The sequence below is a fragment of the Camelus dromedarius genome, chromosome X, assembly GCF_036321535.1.
Source record: "Camelus dromedarius isolate mCamDro1 chromosome X, mCamDro1.pat, whole genome shotgun sequence".
Classification (NCBI taxonomy): Eukaryota; Metazoa; Chordata; class Mammalia; order Artiodactyla; family Camelidae; genus Camelus; species Camelus dromedarius.
Window position 1 is genome coordinate 72,404,432 of NC_087472.1, and position 18,387 is coordinate 72,422,818.

At 37.8% G+C, this 18,387-nt stretch overlaps 1 long non-coding RNA gene across 3 annotated transcripts in view; it reads right to left on the reverse strand.

Moving 5' to 3' along the window:
- Positions 1 to 18,387, reverse strand: part of NBDY (negative regulator of P-body association) — a 196,077-nt gene that overhangs the window by 51,572 nt on the left and 126,118 nt on the right. Inside the window, exon 3 of one of the 3 annotated variants that reach the window (XR_004134404.2) lies at positions 15,483 to 16,057. The exons of 1 other annotated variant lie outside the window; for it this stretch is intronic. This is a non-coding gene — a long non-coding RNA (negative regulator of P-body association). Of the gene's footprint in view, positions 1 to 15,482; positions 16,058 to 18,387 lie in introns of those variants that run through there. One more of the 3 variants, XR_837516.3, reaches the window with a different exon arrangement.

Genomic DNA, 18,387 nt, shown 5'->3' on the forward strand with positions numbered 1-18,387 from the left:
TCTATACAACATTATTGAAATTCAAGAAGACACAAAGAAATGTAAAGATATTTCTTGCTCATGGATTGGAAGAATTACCATTATCAGAATGCCCATATTACCTAAAGCAATCTGAAGATTCAATGCAATCATTATCAAAATCCCAAGGACATTTTTCAACAAAATTAACCAAAAAAAATTCCTAAATTTTTTTATGGAACCAAAATAGGCCCAAAATAGCCAAAGCAATCCTGAGAAAAAAAGAACAAAGCTGGATAAAACACTCTCTCTAATTTCAAATTATACTATAAAACTATAATAATCAAACCAGCATGGTATCAGCAGAAAAATAGGCACAGAGGTCAATGGGACAGAACTGAAGGCCCAGAAAGAAATCCACATATACCTAGTCAATTAATTTATGATAAAGAAACAAACAACATACAATGAAGAAAGAACAGTCTCTTCAACAAATGGTATTGGGTGCTGTAGACCAGAAATTGACACAACATTGTAAACTGACTATAACTCAATTTTTTAAAAAGCTAAAAAAAAGTATTGGGAAAACTGGACATCTGTTAGAACAGGCAGGTAGCTAGATATGAGCAGAGAAAGGGGGATATTGGCAAATGGAAGAAAATCACACATCTTGTAAACGATAGGGGTCCTGGGACAGACCAAGAAAAACAGGATCCTCTGGACTGATAAAAATCCATACCTTCTGGGTTGATAAGTGTCCTGGAGGCAGAAGGGTGGGACAGGACAGGAATCCTCACCATCTGAATGTAACCTTTCCATCATTATGACCTCCATCCAAATGTAACCTTTTGCTTATTATATGCCCAACTGAATGTAAACTTTTGTTCATTATGATCTCATCTAACTTCCTGATCAGGACTAAATAAGGATGAAAAATCCCTCCTCCCCACCTGGGAAGGTATAGCTGGGATGAAGATAAGGAAAGATGACCCCAAACCCCTCCCCACCAATGAATATTCTGCCCATTCATTTTTACATTCATATAACAAGCTTGCCAAGGAAACTCTGGGCAGCCACCCACCTGGGCCAGCCCACTCTTTCCCTGAGAGCATACTACCTATCCCTTAATAAATCCTTGCTTTTCTTTCTTAACCTCTGCCTCTTGTCTCTGAATTCTTTCTGTGACAAGAACCTCTTGACTCCAACACAGCCACATGGAAAAGAATGAAACTAGATCACTATCTTATATTATAAACAAAAATTAAATCAAAATGGATTAAAGACTTGAATGTAAGAACTGAAAACGTAAAACTCTTAAACAAAAACATAGGCAGCACACTGTTTGGCATTGTTCTTAGCAATACCTTTCTGGAAATGTCTCCTCAGGAAAGGGAAACAAAAACAAAAATAAAGAAATTAGACTACATCAAACTATGAAATTTTTGCTAAGCAAAGGAAACAAAATCAACAAAATGAAGATACAATCTACTGAATGGGATTACAAATAATATATGATTTACAGATCATATATCCAATAAGGGTTTAATATCCAAAATATATAAAGAATGTACAACTCAACAACAAAAAATTGAAAAATGGACAGTGGATGTGCATAGTCATTTTTTCCAACACACACAAGAAAAGAAACTCAACATCACTAATTATTAGGGAAATACAAACCAAAACCACCATGAGATATCACCTCACACCCTTTGGAATAGCTATCATCAAAAAGGCAAGAAGTAACAAGTGTTGGAGAAAACGTGAGAAAAGAGAACTCATACACTGTTGTTGGAATGTAAATTGGTCCAGACACTATGGAAATCAGTATGCGGAATCCTCAAAAAACTAAAAATAGAACTACCATATGATCCAGCAATCCTGGGGTATATATCCAGAAAGAAAATGAAAATTCTAATTCAAAAGGATACACACACCCTTATGTTAATCTCAGTACTATCTGCAATAGTCATGATATGAAAACAGCCTTAGTGCTCATTGATAGATGAATAAATAAAAAATGTATGACATATATATATTTATATAAATATTCCTATACATATTGGAATACTACTCAGCCATAAAAAGGCTACTTTTTTTATTATGATGTCATAAATGGACCTTGAGGATATTTTGTCCAGTAAAATACATTAGATGGAGAAAGACATTACCATGTGGTTTCATTCATATATGGAATCTTTAAAAATAAATAAATAAATGAACAAAGTAAAGCAGACATATAGATATAGAGAACAGATTAGTGGTTACAAGAAGGGAAGGGGGGCAGGAAGAGGGTGAAATGGACAAAGTGGTCAACATGCTGACAAATGAAAACTCAACTATTTGTGGTGATCAGGCTATAGTGTATAAAGAAGTTGAAATATAATGTTGTACACATGCAACAAAAATGTTATAAACCAATGTTACCTCAAATGAAAAAGACTTAGAGGTAGCCAAAAAAAAAATTCCCACATGTGATTAAGGAATATTATTCAACAGTCCAAGAATCCTTAAAATTCATTAATAAGACAACAAACAACATGATTTTTAAAATGAGCCAAAGATGCTATCAGACAGCACCAATGATGATATACACATGACAAAGAAGCATATGAAAAAATGCTCCATATCATATGTAATCAAGGAACTATAAATTTAAGCAACAATAAGATACCACTACACACCTACTAGCATGACAAAAATCCAGAACACTGACAATAGTTAATGCTGGTTAGAATATGGAGCAACAGGAAATCTAATTTATTGTTTACTGGAATGCAAATTTGTAAGTAGTTTGTGATTTCCTACAAAATTAAACCAACTCTTTTCTACAGTTCAGCAGTTGTTCCCTTGGTACTTACTCAAAAGATTTGACAACTTATGCCCAAACAAAAATCTGCACAAGGATGTTTATGGCAGCTGTAATCATAATTATCAAAACTTGGAAGCAACCAAGATGTGAATTAATTTATGAATTGTGGGACACCCAAACAATGGAATATTATTCAGCAATAAAGATAAATGAGCTATCAAGCCATTAGAAATATGGAGGAAACTTAAATGCATATTACTAAGGGAAAAATATCAATCTGAATAGGCTACATACTGCATGATTCCAACTACATGATATTCAGGAAAAAGCAAAACTATGGAGACAGTAAAAAGAACAGTGGTTGCCAGTAGTTGAAGGTGAGGAAGGGAGGAAGTGAGCACAGAGAATTTTTAGTGCAGTGTAAATACTGTGAAATACTATGATGTACACATGATATTAGACATTTGCCCAAACCCACAAAATGTAAAACACCAGGAGGGAAACTTAATGTAAACTATGGATTATAATGTGTCAAGGTAAGTTCATCAGCTGTGACAAGTGCACCACTCTAGTGGGTGATATTGGTGAAGGGGGAGTTTATGCATGTGTTGGAGAAGAGGATATATGGGAACTTTGTATCTTACACTCATTTTTTCTGTGAGTCTAAACTGCTCTAAAAGATAAAATCTTTACATAGAAAATAACCTTTTAAAAAGGAAGGAAATCCTGTCACATGCAACAACATGAATGAACCTTGAGGACATTATGCTAAGTGAAATACACTAAACATGAAGCAGGCCAAAATGGCAGAGTAGAAGAATGCACGTAGTTCACCCTCTCCCACAAATACACCAAAACTCGCATCCACGGACCCACTAAGCCAACCAGAGCACCTGCCGAACTCCAACAGAACATTGCCTTCTTCAAAAGACAAAGATGCCAAAAATCTGGTAGGAAAAAAGGAAAAAAGAAAGAAGATAAGGCAAAACAGTGTGAGACTGGTCTTGTCGGGAGGGAGAGGCAAAGGAGGACTAGCGCTCATTCATTGTGTCTCCCTCCTCCAACTGAGAAGCCAGTGGGATGGAGGGGGAGCCTCCTAGGCTGGGATCTGTAAGGAGCACCCCTTGACTGACAGAATTCAGTTAAATGGGCAAAAAAGTTCCCTGAAACACCCAGCCCAAGATGTGAGCCTGCAGATGGGGGACAGGCCAGGCTGCCCGAGCCAGGTGGAGGACTGGGGCAACTGCACTGAGGCAGCTCCAGGGGACTGCAGGGTGCTGCATGTCATGGATGAGTGGGTACACAGGACAGAACAACCTGGGCCCTCCATAAAACATGGCTGATGTGACCTGGGGGAAAGGGTGCCATACTCCCATCTCTGAAAACCCATGGAAGGTTTTCGGGTGAAGAGAGTTGGAACTCAAGCAAAGCCGCCATATCCTCCAGTGCTTAACACACAGGCAGGAGAGGGATTGAAATCTGAATCCTACCTAAAAGCTTAACAGCCTCAAAGGCCAGACAGAGACTTGTATACAGCCTGAGGCAGATAGGATTTTTCTGCCCTGGTACTTTAGAGAACTCGTGCCGCCAAGACAAACAAGAAGCTGGGTTTGGGCAAGGAGCAGGGGCAGGGGCAGGGCTGTTCTGCTGTCTTCCCCAAGCCTGCCTACAAAGCGCGGACGTGAGGCAGAGCAGACAGCTGCACAGAGCAGCAGAGCGACCAGTGCCAGAAGATGGCGGGTGGCCACCTGCCTTCCTGGCAGGAACGCAGCATCTGACCACAGTGCTGGGAGGGGGAGCGATCTGCCTGCCTACCTCTCCCGAGCTCAGCATCTGACTATGGCATCAGGAGGGGGAGTGACCTGCAAGCCCACAGTGAAGGAGAACAGCACCTGACCCCAGTATAGGGAAGGGGCACGATATGCTTGCCTACGAGCACTGGGAGCAGGACAGACAAAAGGCCTCTGGAAACAGCAAGCTGAGTTTGCAAAACAGGGCAAAGACAGAAAGACTTCTCAATAAAATCATTAAAAGCACAAAGTCTCCACGAGAACACACCCCTCCTTTTTAAAATCTTTGTCTGTCTTTTTCTATAACATTTTTAATTTTTACTTTTTAAACAATTATATATGCTACCAGTTTTAATTCCTTTAAAATTTTTCTTTTAAAATAATTTTATTATTATTATATTTATAAAATCCACTTCATTTCATTTTTTTCTCTTGGTTTTGATCTCCTGTTATTGATTATACACAGGTTTCAATTTGTTTCCTTTTCTCCTTTTTTAAAGGTTTTTCAAAGACGTCTCAACCCGATTGCTATTCTGCTTCAAATTGCTCTTCTATTATTGATTATACACTGTTTTCAAACCACTTTTTGTCCCTTCTTTTAAAATTCTCTTTATATTTTATGTTTTCTATCTGTTCTATTTTTCTATTAACATTTTAATTTTTACTTTTTAAACAATTGTATATGCTTCCAGTTTTAAAAACTGCAAAATTTTTCTTTTATAATATTTTCATTATTATTATTTTTAAAAATCCACATGATTTCATTTTCATTACTCTGGGTTTTGACCTCCTGTTTTTGATTATAAACAGGTTTCAAATATTGTTTTATGCTCTTTTTTTCCTTTTATTCAGGTTTTTAAAAAGGTGTCTCAACTCAATTGCTAGTCTGATTCAAATTGCTCTCCTATTATGAATTATACAGTGTCTTCAAACCATTTTTTCTTCCTTCTTTTAAAATTATCTTTCTCTCTCTACATTTTTAAGTTTTATTCCTGCATAGGCATTAGAAAGAAAAATAAATTAACTCCTTAAGGACCAAAATAGACAACTGATACTCCATAAGCCACAGTGACAGAGAGATCTGAGCAAGAAGAAGCAGAGTAACCACTCCTATTTAAAAGAACAAGAGAAATCTCCTGAAAGAACGATCAATGAAATAGACATTGATGGTGTACTAGAACAAGATTTCAAAAAAGGAGTGATGAAAGTACTGAAGGAACTAAAATAGATAGTGTTTAGAGTTATGAAATATATCAAAAATGAAATTGGAGCTATAAAGAAGAGCCAAGTAGAATTGGAAAACTCATTTGCTGAGATGAGAGCTGATCTAAAGGCTGTACAAAGCAGACTAGATAATGCAGAGGAATGAATAAGTGACATAAAAGACAGGACAACAGAAAGCACACAGTCAAAACAGCTGAGAGAAAAACAAATAAAAACCAATGAAAACAATATAAGGGACATATGGGATTATATAAAGCATGCCAATCAATGCATAATAGGGGATCCAGAAGGGGAAGAAAGAACAAAGGGTATTGAACAAGTATTTGAAGAAATCTTGACTGAAAACTTCACAAACTTAAAGAAGGAATCAGATATCAAAGTACAGGAAGCTCAGAGGGTCCCAAATAGGAAGAACTGAAACAGACCCACACCAAGAGTCAAGGATAAAGAAATGATCCTAAAGGCAGCAAGAGAAAAGCAAAGAGTGAGTTACAAGGGAACCCCCATAAGGCTCTCAGTTGATTTCTCTACACAAACACTACAGGCCAGAAGGGATTAGCAAAAATATACTTAAAGTTCTGAGTGAAAAAAAGATGCAGCCTAGGATACTTTATCCAGCAAGGCTATCATTAAGAACAGAAGGAGACATAAAAATTTTCACAGAAAAGCAAAAACTAAAAAAGTTTAACAACACTAAACACATGTTAAAAGAAATAGTGAAAGGTCTATTCTAAATAGAAAAGAAGCAGGATGCTACAAAAATGAGAAACTCATAACTGGAAAGGTGATAACTACAATGAATTACAAATAGAATAAAGAGAAAATTGTTAAAATAAAAAAGACATCTAAATCATTAAGAGTGGGAGTTGGAAGCAAGAAAATATAGAGTATTTATTTTCTTTATTTTTAAAATATTTTGGTCTCAGTAGGATGGGTTTGAGATTATAATAGTATATTTTAAGTAAAAACAGTTAAATTAATGAGCTAATAGAATTACAAAAAGGGTAACCACAAGCCAAAATCTTACAAGTGATTCACAAAAGCTGAATAAATTCCATGATAATACAAAGGAAAATTACCAAACCACAAAATGAAGAAGAAAGGAACAAAGAGGAATTACCAAGTCAATTGCAATAATAAGCTGAAAATGGCAATAAACACACATCTATCATTAATTACTATAAACGTCAATGGACTAAATGCTCCAATCAAAAGACATAGAGTGACAGACTGGATAATAAAGCAAGAACCTTCAATATGCTGCATACAAGAGACCCACTTTAGGGAGAAGGACACATATAGATTGAGAGTGAAAGGATGGAAAATGATATTCCATGCAAATGGAAAAGCCAAAAAAGCAGGTGTTGCAGTACTGATTTTAGACAAAATAGACTTTAAAACAAAGGCCATAAAGAAAGATAAAGAAGGATATTTCATAATGATTAAAGTAGTAATACAAGATGAGAATATTACACTCATTAATATATAAGTACTCAATATAGGAGGACCTAAGTACATAAAACACTTACTAACATAGATAAAGGGGGAAATTGATGGGAATACAATCATTGTCAGAGATTTTAAGAATGCATCAACACCACTAGACAGATCTTCCATACAGAAAATAAATAAGGAAACAGAGAAATTAAAAAGTACAATATAAAAATTAGATTTCGTGGATGTTTTCTGAGCAAAAAAATAGGATAAATTCTTTACAATGCACATGGAACATTTTCTAGCATTGATCATGTACTTGGGGACAAAGGAAGCATCAATAATTTTAAGAAATTAGAAATCAACTTAAGCGTCTTTACTGATCATAATGACATGAAACTAAAAATCAACTACAGAGAAACAAAGAGAAAAAAGAGGAAAGCATTGAGATTAAACAATGTGCTATTTAAAAAACAATGGGTCAATGATGAAATCAAAGTTGAAATTAAAAAATACCTTGAGAGAAATGAAAATGAAAACACAACCACACAAAATTAATGGGACGCAGCAAAGGCAGTACTAAGAGGGAAGTTTACATTGATACTGGCCTTCCTAAAAAAAGAACAATCTCAAATAAACAGTCTAATCCAACAGCTAAAGGAATTAGAAAATGAAGAGCAAAAAAAGTCCCTAAAAGTCAGCAGAAGGAAGGAAATAATAAAGATCAGGGAGGAAATAAATAAAACAGAGATTAAAAATTAATAGAAGAAATCAATGAAAAGTAAAGCTATTTTTTTGAAAAAGTAAATAAATTCGACAAATCTCTGGCCAAACTCACATAGAAGAAAATAGAGGGAGTACAAACAAGTAAAGTAAGAAAGGAAAATGAAGAAGTTATAACAAATAACATAGAAATACAGAATATCATATGAGAATATATTGATAAACTCTATAGAAACCAAACTGGATAACCTAGAGGAGATGGACAACTTTCTGGAAACATACAGTCTACCAAGACTGAACCAAGAAGAAACTGACCACTTGAACAAATCGATCATTAGAAATGAAATAAAATTAGCAATAAAAAACCTCCCTACAAATAAAAGTCCAGGACCAGACAGCATCATTAAGGAATTCTACCAAACATACAAAGAAGAACTCATAATAGTACTTCTCAAACTCTTCCAGGAGATTGAAAAGGAGGGAATACTCCCAAACACATTCCATGAAGTCACCATCATCCTGATACCAAAACCAGGCAAAGACACTACCAAAAAGGAGAATTATAGGCCAGTATCACTGATGAACATAGATGCCAAAATATCACCAAAATATTAGCAAATACAATCCAACAACACATAAAAAACATTACACATCATGACAGAGTGGGGTTCATCCCAGGGACACAAGGGTGGTTCAACATACACAAATCAATCTAATATATCACATCAACAACAGAAAAGACAAAAACCACATGATCATCTCAATCGATGCAGAAAAAGCATTTGATAAAATTCAACACTCATTTATGATAAAAACTCTCACCAAAGTGAGTATACAGGGAGCGTATCTCAACATAATAAGAGCTATATATGCCAAATCTATAGCCAGCATAGTACTCAAAGGTGAAAAACTCAAAAGCATCTCATTAAAATCTGGGAAAAGACAAGGATGCCCCCTAACACCACTCCTATTCAACAAAGTCTTGGAAGTCCTAGCCACAGCAATCAGGCAAGAGAGAGAAATAAAAGGGATCCAAATTGGAAAAGAAGAGGTAAAGGTGTCAGTATATGCTAATGACTTGTTACTATATATAGAAAACACTAAAAGGTCCACACAAAAACTCTAGGGCTGATCAAAGAATTTATCAAGGTAGCAGGTAAGAAGACTAACTTTCAAAACTCAGTTGCATTTATTTACCCTAACAATTAATTTAAAGAAAAAGAAAGTAAAGAATCAATCTCGTTTTAAATGCCACCCAGAGTAATAAAATACCTAGGAATAAATCTAACCAAGGTGGTGAAAGAATTATACACAGAAAACTATAAACCACTGATGAAGAAAATTAAAGAAGACTTTAAAAAATGGAAAGGTATCTGATGCTCCTGGATTGGAACAATCACTATTGTTAAAATAGTCATACTGCCCAAGGCAATCTATAGATTTAATGCAACCCTTATCCAATTACCCAGGATATATTTCACAGAACTAGAACAAATCATAAAAAAATTTATATGGAACCATCAAAGACCAAGAATCGCCAAAACATTATTGAAGAAAAAGAAAGAGTCTAGAGGAATAACTGTCCCAGACTTCAGACAATACTATAGAGCTCAGTCATCAAGATAGCATGGTATTGGTACAAAAACAGACATATAGAGCAATGGAACAGAATAGAGAGGCCAGAAAAGAACCCACAAACTTTTGGTCAACTAATCTTCCACAAAGGAGGCAAGAATATACAATGGAATAAAGATACCCTCCAGCAAATGGGGTTGGGAAAACTGGACAGCAGCATGTAAAGCAATGAAGCTCGAACACTCCCTTACACCATACACAAAAATCAACTCAAAATGGATCAAAGACTTAAACATAAGACAAAATACAATCAACCTCCTAGAGAAAAATGTAGGCAAAATATTATCTGACATACGTCTCAAAAATTTTCTCCTAGATTAATCTACTTAAGCAATAGAAAAAAAAGCAAGAATAAACAAATGGGACCTAATGAAACTTACAAGCTTCTGCACAGCAAAGGAAACCATAAGTAAAACAAAAAGACAACCTACGGAGTGGGAGAAAGTTCTTGCAAACAATGATACCGACAAAGGCTTGAACTCCAGAATATATAAGCAGCTCATACGACTCAATAAGAAAAAAATAAACAACCCAATCAAAAAAATGGGCAGAAGACCTGAACAAGCTATTATCCAAGGAAGACATACAAATGATCAATAGGCACATGAAAAAATGCTCAATATCACTAATTATCAGAGAAATGCAAATCAAAACGACAATGAGGTATCACCTCACACCAGTCAAAATGGCCATCATTCAAAAATCCACAGATGACAAATGCTGGAGAGGTTGTGGAGAAAAGGGAACCCTCCTTCACTGCTGGTGGGAATGCAGTTTGGTGCAGCCACTGTGGAAAACAGTATGGAGATTCCTCTAAAGACGAAGAATAAACTTACCGTATGACCCAGGAATCCCACTTCTGGGCTCATATCCAGAAGGAACCCTACTTCAGGATGACACCTGCACCCCAATGTTCATAGCAGCACTATTTACAGTAGCCAAGACATGGAAAAAGCCTAAATGTCCATCAACAGATGACTGGATAAAGATGTGTTATATTTATACAATAGCTTACTACTCAGCCATAAAAACCGGCAATATAGGAGAAGCAAGATGGCGGAGTAGAAGGACGCTTATAGCTCACCCTCTCCCACAGATATACCAAAACTCACATCTACAGACCCATTCAGCCAACCAGAGCACCTGCCGAACTCCGACAGAACATCACACTCTTTGAAAGACAAAGACACCAACATTCTGGTAGGAAAAAAGGAAAAAAGAAAGAAGAAAAAGCAAAACAGTGCGGGGCCAGTCCCGCGGGGAGGGAGCAGCAAAGGAGGACTGGTGCTCATTTGCTGGGTTTCCCCTCTCCAAAGGAGAGGTCAGTGGGACAGAGGGGGAACCTCCAAGACTCAGATCTGCCCCAAGCATCCCTTGACTAACAGAACTGAGTTAAACGGGCACAAAGCATCCCCGTGACACCCAGCCTGAGATGCAAGTTGGCAGCTGGGGCCGGGGCAGGTGGCCTGACCCAGGCGGAGGACTGGGGCGGCTGCACTGAGGCAGCCCCAGGGGACTGCAGGGTGCTGCATGTCGTGGCTGGGAGGGGATATGGAGCAGAACAACCTCGGTCCCCCATAAATTGCAAAAAAAGCAAAGCAACATGGCTGGTGTGCCCTGGGGGGAGGGGCACCATAGCCTTTGTCTCCTCAGACCTGCACCACCATTACTGGCGCTTCTCGCAAGAAGAGAAACCTGTGCAGCAACAGCCGCCATCTCCTGTGTGCAGCACCTGGGCGGGGGTGGGCCCGAGACCTGAATCCACACCCAGGGGCTCCACAACCTCCTAGACAGGACTGAGTTTTGTTTACAGCTGGAGGCAGATAGGATCTTTCTGCCCTTGCACCTCAGAGAACTCACACCACCAAGACAAACAAGGAGCTGAGATTTGGCATGGAGCAGAGGCAGACTGTTCTGTGGTCTTCCCTGAGCCTGCCTTCGGAACGCCAACCCAAGGCGGAGCGGGCAGCTGCACAGAGCAGCTGAGCGACCGGCGCCGGGAAAGGGCGGGTGGCAACCCGCTTTCCTGGCAGGAATGCAGCACCTGACCATGGTGCTGGGAGGGGGCGCGATCTGCCCACATGCCTCCCCCCACCCCCGAGTGCAGCATCTGACTGGGGCATCGGGAGGGGGAGTCACCCACCAGCCCACTGGATAAGAGCTCAGTGCCTGACCCAATGTTGGGAGGGGGCGTGATCTGTTAGCCAACAGCCACTGGGAGCAGCACAGAATCAGGTGCCAACAAAGGGCCTCTGGAAACAGCAAGCTGAGTTCGCGACACAGGGCGAAGACACAAAACCTCTCAATAAAATCATTAAGAGCACAGCATCTCCAGGAGAACTAGATAACGGATACTCCTTCAGCCACAGTGCCAGAGAGATATAAGCAATATGAAGAAGCAGAGGAACCACTCCCAATTAAAAGATCAAGAGAAATCCCCTGAAAGCATGATCAAGGAAATAGACATTGATGGCCTACTAGATCAAGATTTCAAAAAAGGAGTGATCAAAGTACTGAAGGAACTAAAAGAGATAGTGTTTAGAGATATAAAATATGTCAAAAATGAAATAGAAGCTATAAAGAAGAACTAAGTAGAATTAGTTTGCTGTAGAACTAATTTGCTGAGATGAGATCTGACCTAAAGGGGTTCCAGAAGGGGAAGAAAGAACAAAGGGGATTGAAAAGATATTGGAAGAAATTATGACTGAAAACTTCCCAAACCTAAAGGAATCAGATATCCAAGTACAGGAGGCTCAGAGGGTCCCTAACAGGAAGAACCCAAACAGACCCACACCAAGATATATTATAATCAAGATGGCCAGAGTCAAGGATAAAGAAATGATCCTAAAGGCAGCAAAAGAAAAGCAAAGAGTGAGTTACAAGGGAACCCCCATAAGACTCTCAGCTGATTTCTCTACACAAACACTACAGGCCAGAAGGGAGTGGCAAGATATATTCAAAGTGCTTAATGAAAAATAGATGCAGCCTAGGATACTCTATCAAGCAAGGCTATCCTTTAGACTAGAAGAAGAGATAAAGAACTTCACAGACAAGCAAAACCTAAAAGAGTTTAGCAACACTAAACCCATGCTAAAAGAAATAGTGGCAGGTCTACTCTAAATAGAAAAGAAGCAGGATGCTCCAAAAATGAGAAACTCATAACTGGAAAGGAGATTACTGCCATGAATTACAAAAAGAACAAACACAAGATTGTAAAATAAGACATCTAAATCATAAGAGTGGGAGAGGCAAGCAAGGAAAGCCATTGTGGAAAACAGTATGGATATTCCTCAAAAGACTAGGAATAGACTTACCATATGACCCAGGAATCCCGCTCCTGGGCAGAAATTCAGAAGTAACCCTACTTCAGGATGACACCTGCACCCCAATGTTCATAGCAGCACTATTTACAATAGCCAAGACATGGAAACAGCTTAAATGTCCATCAACAGATGACTGAACAAAGAAGATGTGGTATATTTATACAATGGAATACTACTCAGCCATAAAAACCGACAACACAATGCCATTTGCAGCAACATGGATGCTCCTGGAGAATGTCATTCTAAGTGAAGTTAGCCAGAAATAGAAAGAAAAATACCATATGAGATCGCTCATATGTGGAATCTAAAACAAACAAACAAACAAAAACATAAATACAAAACAGAAACAGACTCTTAGAATACAAAGTTGTGGTTTCCAAGGGGGCATGGGGTGTGAAGGGACAGACTGGGATTTCAAAAAGTAAAATAGATAATCAAGATTATACTGTATATCATAGTGAAGTATATACAAAATCTTTTGGTAGCTCAGAGGAAAAAAAAATGTGACAATGAATACATGTTCATGTACAACTGAGAAATTGTGGTCTATACTGGAATTTGATACAACATTGTATAGTGACTATAACTCTATAAAAGAATGTTAAAAAAAAAGAAATACACTAATCACAAAAAGACAAATACAGTATGATTATACTTAAATGTGGTATCTAGAGTAGTCAGTCTCATAGAAACCGAAAGTTAGATGGTGTCTGCCAGTGGCTGCTGGAGGGGTAAAGGTGTTGTTTACTGTGTATAGAATTTTTGTTTTGCATGATGAAAAGAACTTTGGAGATTGATTCACATATGAATATACTTAACACTACTTAACTGGACAGTTAGAAGTATTTAAAATAGTTAATTTTGTGTAACGTGTATTTTACTACAATTGAAAAAAGAATGACATTTTGATACATTGCTACAACATGGATGAAACTTGAAGACGTTATGTCAAGTGAAATAAGCTATACACAAAAAGGTAAATATATGATTCCACCGGTATAAGTTGCATAGAGTAGTTCAATTTATAGGAACGGAATGTAGAAGGGTAATTTTCAGGAGCTGGGGGGGGGGGGAGGAATGGGGAGTTATCGCTTCATTGGTACAGAGTTTCAGTTGGGGAAAATGAAAACGTTTTGGAGGTGGATGGTGGTGACGGTTGCATATTAAGTATATGTGAATGTATACTTAAAATAGTTAAATGGTAAATTTTCTATTATGTAATTTTACTGCAATTTAAAAAACCCGTTGATATAAAATCTAAATTCGAAATACAGTTTACGTAACTCCTCATGATCTCCTCTACCTTTCTTGCCGGATCTCTCACCACTCCATTTACCTTCTAGTTTAGCTAAATGGTCTTTTAATTTGCTAAATATGCATGTTTTCTTGTCTTTGAACTTTCCCATTGTTATTCTCTTTGATTCACGTCCTCTTTCCTTTTCTCTTGACTAATTCCTACTCATTCTTTGGCTTTATAGAAGACATATTACTTTTTAATCTGCCCTACGTCCCTTCCTTTTGGAAATTGTCTGTCTCTGATTCAGTATGACTTTGGTGAGACTGTCAGTCAAGGGGACTCACCTTCCTCTCCATAGTAGTGAGAATATAATCTTAGACTGGCCAATCAGAGCACTCACACTGGTGGATAATGATTACTCCATAAATTGATGTGTGATTCAAGTAGGGTCAAACTGAATACTTTTTGAGCTATTGATATGGAGAGTTGGAAGAGACTGCTTCTGAGTGTGTGAGTTTAATGTAATGTAATCCTGAAGGTGCTGAGGTGCCATCTTTCTCAATATGAAGAGACAGCCTGACAGAAAGTGACATATGCAAAAGAAAGCTGAAATGAGAGATGAAGAGAGATCTCAGAGAGCAACTTAAGCACATGGATCCAGCCTTGCCCTATAAACGTGTTTAATTATCTATCTGCTCTCCCTGTTAGACTAGAAGCTACATTGACTACTATCTTAATTACCATTATATTTCCAGTATTTTGTATGGCACTTATCATAATCAACACATTTTGAAATATTGAATTATTGTTATCTATGGGGCTATGTTCTTTCAACAATAATATAAATATTTATTTACCAACGTTCTGTTCTAATACTTTTATGATTTGATGCATTTTATTTAACTTTATGGTATGAGGAGGGAGACCTAATTTGTTTTTTACAATATGATCAACCAAATGTTATTTACACTGTTTAATGTATGATTCAGCCCTTCCTCACTAATTTGAAATGTGACCTCTAAAGTCATATAAGCCTGTGTCCATTTCTGGGGTTTATACCCTGTTTATTGACTTGTGTACATATTTCTACATCAGTAATATGTTGTTTTAATTATTGTATCATTAATATATTATTTAATGTATATAAAGATCTCCCACAAAGTATCTTTAGCTTTTTCTCTGATTTCTGAACAATTCATGAACTATGTGAAATGTTTTAATTGCTGTTTTCCCATTTTCCTTGTATTTTTCATCATAACTTTTATTAATGCTTTTAATTAAGATACCTGATTTATTTAACACTAAGTAAATTTTAGAAGTAAGGTGGAAAATAGCAAAAAACAAGCACACCAACCATCATGACCAGGAAAACAGTTAACATGTAAAAGAATAAGGGATACCATAGAATAAATACTATGGAAAAACTGACTTTAAAGTAAAGAGAATATGCTGGGAACCTAATTATTTTTTGTATTTTTTTCCCTTATGCCTCACCACACCCCAACTTTCCTGATATTATCACACTATAAAGAATGAGTGAATGGCCGTTTGTAGGAAGAATTTCATACTTTGATGCCAGTTTTAGGAATATTTTGTATTTTGAATTATTAAGAAATATTTACTAAAAATTCACAATTTACTAGATAGTAGTCATATAGAACTAACAGCAATGAGAGAAACAGTTTATTACAACCTTAATGGATTTATAGGAGTTCAAACTTATACAGCAAGGACTGCATGTCACCAAAGGAGAGAACTGATTGGCTGTTGCAGGACCATCTCACAGGCATTATTTGCTTTGGTGAATTCACCATGATCCAGGCCAGGGCCTTCAATCTTAGAAGTCTACAGACTGATATTGGTCATGTCCCAGAATTCATCCAAATTCAGGTGGTGAAATTTCGCTGATTATATCATAAGACTGAAAGAAATAAGAAGAGAAGTATAATTTATTCATTTATATTGTTGAGAAATGCAATTATCATACAGACCAGATATGTCTGTTGAGAAGCTAGTGACCCACTTTCCCTTCTAGACAGATTACAAGGAAAACAAAATCATTAGAGCATTTCTTCATAAACACTTAAGTCATAAGAGGCTGATAACTGGCATCTTACATTATATCTGATGTATTTTCCTGTCACGTAGACCAGACGTTTCCATAACTCTAGTCGTTTTTCTCTGAGAAAAGTTCTGGGATGTCTACTTCTGTGTTTCTTGTTTTTCTAGACTTCCATAATCAACTTGCCCCATTCTGACTCCAGTATCTCTCAACATAATCTTATATTCTCCAGAAAAATCTATATCTATTTACACAAATAATACATGACTATAATTGAACTGTATATAATCCTAACAACATAGACAAAATTACTCTTGCCATCAAACTACATTTCTTCAATTCTCCTATCTCCAGAAAGCAGAAATATCAGTTCTTAATAGACCTTTTTCTCAGCTTTTAAATATACACATAGATAGTACTTAACAATAATATAGTTTTAGACAAGATGTTTTATATATAAATTCAATCATGCCATACACACAATTCTGCAATTTGTTTTAATTCACTTAACAAAATGTCTTAATGATTTTTCCACATCAAAATAAACCTATCCCTGTATTGCAGTAGCCTCACAATATAACATTGATGGAATAATATATTTAGTCATTCTTCTGTTAAAAGGCATTTAGTATCTGTGACTTTTCATTATAACAAAAAAAAAAAAATGTGGGGGGAAAATGGCCAAGATGGTGGAGTAGAAGGATGCTAGTAGCTCAACCTCTCCCACAAATACACCAGGACTGACATCCATGGACCCACCCATCCAATCAGAACACCTGCTGAACTTTGACAGAACATTGCCTTCTTCAAAAGACAAAATATACCACCAATCTGGTAGGAGAAAAGGAAAAAAACAAAAAGGAAAATAGTGTGGGACCAGTCCCACAGGGAGGGAGTGGCGAAATAGGAATAACACTCATTTCCTTGGTCTCCCCCTCTCCAAAGTTGAGGTCAGTGGGACAGAGGGGGAACCTCCAAGGCTAGGATCTGTACCAAATAGCTCTTGACCAAAAGAACGAAGATAAACGGGAACAAAGGGTCCCCGTGACACCCAGCCCTAGAGGCAAAGCAGCAGGTGGGGGACAGGACAGGCTGCCTGAGCCAGGCAAAGGACTTGGACCAACTGTACAAAGGCAGCCTCAGGGACTGCAGCGTGTTATGTGCCATTGCTTGGAGGGTATACAGATAGGAACAGCCTGGGACACCCATAAAATATGAACAAAAAAAAAAAGCACAACAACACTGCTGGTGTCCTCTGGGGCAAGGGCACCATTACCGGCATGTTCTCAGGTGAAAAGAGGTGGGGCTCAGCAACAGCTACCATATTCCCCAGTGCATAGCTCCCAGAAGAAGGGGGTATTGAAACCTAAATCCGTACATAGGGGCTCCACAACCTCATAGGCGGGACTGAGGTTTCTTTACAGCCCCAGGCAGAAGGGAACGTTCAGCCCTGGTGCCTCTGTGGACTCGAGCCTCTAAGACAAATGAACAAGGACCAGAGTACTGGCACAGAGCAGGGATGAGGGCTGGTGCGGCCTTATCCCAGATCCACCTACAGAGTGTGGAATCAACATGGCATGGGGAGTGGCACTGAACAGGGAAGTGACCTGCCCAACAACCATGAAGAAGCAGGGTGCCAGAGCACGGCATTGGGAGAGAGCATGACCTGCTCGCCTACTGGCACTGGGAGCAGCACAGACCAGGGGTGCAACCAGAGGGCCTCTAGGACCAGGGGTGCAACCAGAAGGCCTCTAGAACCAGGGAGCAGAGTTCACACAGCATGGTGAGGGCAGGAGTGGTGACAACCACAGAACAAAAAGGAGGATCTGCTCAATAGCCAGGGCAGGCTCTGGCCAGAACACAGGCCGCACACCCAACCAAAGGGATAACAGGCAAAAGGCATGGAAGGAAGACAGGGCAATCACCCATACTTAAGGAGGACACAGTCTCCATGGGAACCCAACACTTTTTTTTCTTCTTCTTTTTTTTTCCTTTTCACTTTAAATTTGCAATTATTTGAAAATTTTCATTTCTATTTTTAATCCCTTTTAAAATTGTCTTTTAAAGTATTTATATTAATTTTAAAAATTTGTTTCAATTTCATTTTTCTTTCTCTTTGTTTTGTTCTATCAATTATACTGTTTTAAAATCTTTTATTCTTTTAACTTTTTAAAGTTACTCTGTTTTAT